This window comes from Hyposmocoma kahamanoa, unplaced genomic scaffold, assembly GCF_003589595.1.
Source record: "Hyposmocoma kahamanoa isolate Upper Pololo Valley unplaced genomic scaffold, ASM358959v1 296, whole genome shotgun sequence".
In the NCBI taxonomy this organism is placed as follows: Eukaryota; Metazoa; Arthropoda; class Insecta; order Lepidoptera; family Cosmopterigidae; genus Hyposmocoma; species Hyposmocoma kahamanoa.
The window spans coordinates 1,045,290-1,049,244 of NW_020653780.1; positions in this window are offsets into that span (position 1 = coordinate 1,045,290).

Sequence of the window (3,955 nt, forward strand, 5' to 3'; positions counted from 1 at the left end):
TTAAGTAGTACTGCAATCTTATGTCTATTTGTGATTTTTCATTAGAGGAAATACTGGATCCCAAACTGGTGGTACGGAGAAACCATCTTCCCTGTTGAAATTAGGATGTTTTTTAATTTCAATGGCCTCTCGCAGCATCCTGGGTAGATAACGAACTTCTTTTGCAAAGACCTGGGGTTTGTCAAACTTCATTGAATGTGTAGGTTTACCCATGACATGCTCGCAGACTGCAGACTTGTTTACGCGACGGTGTTTGACATCAACTATATGTTCTTTGACGCGGGTACAAATACTTCGCTTTGTTTGTCCAATATAAGAGAGACCGCACTCACAGTCAGGCTTGTAAACACAGTCACAGGAAAGCCCCGGGACGTCTTCTCGTCCGCAATACCGCAATCCTTGAAGACAAAAGTCTTCGAGCAGTGCGTGTTGCCAGTTATGACCTACGGCTCTGAGACGTGGTCATACTTACTATGGGCCTCATAAAAAAGCTCAAAATCACTCAACGAGCTATGGAGCAAGCAATGCTCGGCATTTCTCTACGTGATCGAATCAGAAATGAGGAAGAATGAAAGTCACCAACATAGCTCAAAGGATTAGCAAGTTGAAGTGGCAGTGGGCAGGGCACATAGCTCGTAGAACTGACGGCCGTTGGGGCAGAAAGGTTCTGGAATGGAGATCACGAAACGGAAGGCGTTCAGTGGGACGGCTCCCTACTACTACGGACGGATGACCTGGTAAGGGCGGCGGGTAACCGATGGATGCACGTCGCGTCCGATTGGCTGGTCTGAAAATCTTAGGGGGAGGCCTATGTTCAGCAGTGGACGTCTTACGGCTGATATGATGATGATGATGATGACGTAATAGATACGACACTCCCATGCAAAATCGAGAACGCCTACGCAGTAGTAATAATAGCCTATGAAATCTGAATAGTAACACAAGAAGCCCACTGCGAGGAAATACGAACTTAAGCACGCGCCAAGAGCCCAATAAAGACACGTTGCCGATGTCGTTGTGGAACAAAGGCATTGGGTGGCCTTCTTCAACCTAATGCGCTAGATTATACGAAGATTATGCTGTGATTTTGTTATTATTGATACAAAGATCGAACAAACTTATAGGAAAAATTCCTCGAAAAAACCTCGCCATGCTGGGGCTATCGCTCTCCCAATTGAACTACGGAACGCGACGAATAAATAACTCTTGCGAGTTCTCGGACATTCTAGCAGCTACCGTCTCGTAGTCGTCTTCGTATTCGGGAAGTGGCGCAAAGGGAAGCGCAGTGCGGCATCTAGCGTCGAAAACTCGAAATAGAAGATATAAATGTTTGCAAAATGTTTTATACAGGCTAAAAAGTTTTCATGTCTTTCATAAGGATGGCGGCAGTACTACCCTGGACTGGACGAACTCTTTCATAAGGAGCTCTACTGCTAAAACGTAGGTAAAAAGTTTTTTGAGATTTCAGACATTTCGAGTACTCTTACGTCAGTTGGTCCCATAGACTATTGATCCTTACCACAGATCGGATCGAATGGCATAAAAAGTTTTGTAAAAATTGCCTATTATCTTGCTGACTGTACCATTTTTTCAAAATCCATAAATGCCAATAAAAATATCTTAGAATTCATGGATAGTCTTCTAGAATCGTTTTCCTGTAACTACAACGATTAAGGTAGCTGGCCTTGCTGCCCCGTCTCAAATTTACACCCTGTATAACTCAATATGACCAAAAATTGTCGCTTATCCCATTTAGCCTATCAAGCGTCGATGTCATTTTCAATAACCTGAGTATCGATTCTTATGGTATATAATATATTCTTACACAATTTCTATGATATTTCGACAAGAAAAGATGACCGAAACGGATAAATTACCATTTCGAAATAAGCTTTGGTAAAAATAGTTACATTTCTCAATAATAATTATATACTTACCTAGTCATTTTAGATTAGTAAACTCACAACCTGTCGAAATTGACCTCGATAAGAAATTAAAGAAGATGATGAACGTTTGGTTTGAACCAAGATCCATGAAGCAATAAATATTGATAAAGTGAAAGTATTGTTAGTTTTTATCGCGATAGATATAGTACCTATACCTACTATTTTGCAAAAGCTTACCAACCGCCATTACATGGCAATTCCGAAGGAAGGGATTGACTTGACGTTGCCATCAAAAAACTATCGGACAGTAAGATTCATTGCCCGCGGGCCTACTGCGTAGTCCTACTAGTAGGACCAAGGACAATATTGTACGGACATTGGACCTACTGATCGGTTAGTACAGTCACCGTCAATATTAATAATGTTACTGATTCTGAGCTAACTACAACTGTTCTCTATGAAGGTCCCTGTAACAGTTCATAAAAAAGATAGTAAGAGTAGAGCGTGTTTTAAAAATTTTAACATATTATCACACTAACGCAAAAATTTATTAAGGTTATTAGGAAAAGCAGTCGAAATAAGGAATTACTAACGAAAAACAGCAAAATAAATTAAAAATAGTACAATTATCTACAATTATTCCAAGTTTAAATAAATGAATGGTACATTCGATATAGAGGAGTACGTATGCAGGAATGTGCGACTAAACGAGATAGCAATATAACGATATTTAGTGAAAAAGAAAAAGACGGACGCGAAAGACTTCAACGGATGCGTATTTATTTTAAAATATGTAAAATAGCATTTATGTATCTATAAATTGATGCTCATGAAATGTAATGACTTCTTGTTATTAAAGTTTGCAGAACTATTTACACACAATTCAATTGCAGCAAACTTTTTTGGGAAACTCGTTACGCAAATTCCGAATTGAAAAATAAATAGAACATGCACATTACTCAATTGGCAGTTGGCACATGTTCTGCAAGCGTGGACGCCCTAGCTTGCGCAGTCAACTGGTACTTTGGCCTTTGCCTTGAATTCTTGTTGTAGGTATCGCTGACGTCCTAAGGCTGCTACCAGACGGACTGCATGAAGTCGACATACAACTTGCGGCAGATATTTATGTACCTACCCACCGTACAGCCATCGACACAGACTGCAAGCAGTTATCGCCGCGCGCTAGGCTCAAGAGCTCGGCGCACTTGTTGGTGTCGAAATAGAAACCCAGATGTTATTTGTAGCTTGTCACTGTATCCAGAACATTTACGTTTCCAAATGCTGACTTTTCTTTTTGTTAAGGACATAAGCATATGTCAAATTAATTTGTCCACCAAAACTCATAATACACTGTGGTATAATTTGCGATCGAAAATGAAAAAAAAAGTTTTAAGAATAGTGCAAATGTGGAATAAATTGGTCGAGAAGTTTAATTAATCGTGTTTTTATGTTGATCAAAACTCTCAAGTAATAGTTCCCTTTTGCCCGTATTGAAAACAAAGTTGCTTTGTTCTGTGCTTCAGACACAAAAAGTGAACTCTTCAGAATGTCAATTGCTGCCTTTGAATCTCAGGGTCGTATTCCAGAACTCTACTCAATGATCAAGTCAGGATTTGAGTATGGTTTAAAGCACTCGAAATCATACTCAAGTCCCTGCTATTAGGGTCGTATTTCCAGTGCAATCCCGACTTGAGCATTGAGTAGAGTTCTAGAATACGACCCTTAGGGTCATATTCCAGGACTCTACTCAATGCTCAAGTCAGGACTTGAGTATGATTTCGAGTGCTTTAAACCATACTCAAGTCCTTGCCATTAGGGTCGTATTTCCAGTGCTTGAAATCATACTCAAGTCTGCTTAAGTCAGGATTTGAGTATGGTTTAAAGCACTCGAAATCATACTCAAGTCCCTGCCATTAGGGTCGTATTTCCAGCGCTTGAAATCATCATACTCAATGCTCAAGTCAGGACTTGAGTATGGTTTCAAGAACTGGAAATACGACCCTAATGGCAAGGACTTGAGTATGATTTCTAATGCTTGAAATCATACTCTGATTTCTAATGCTTGAAAT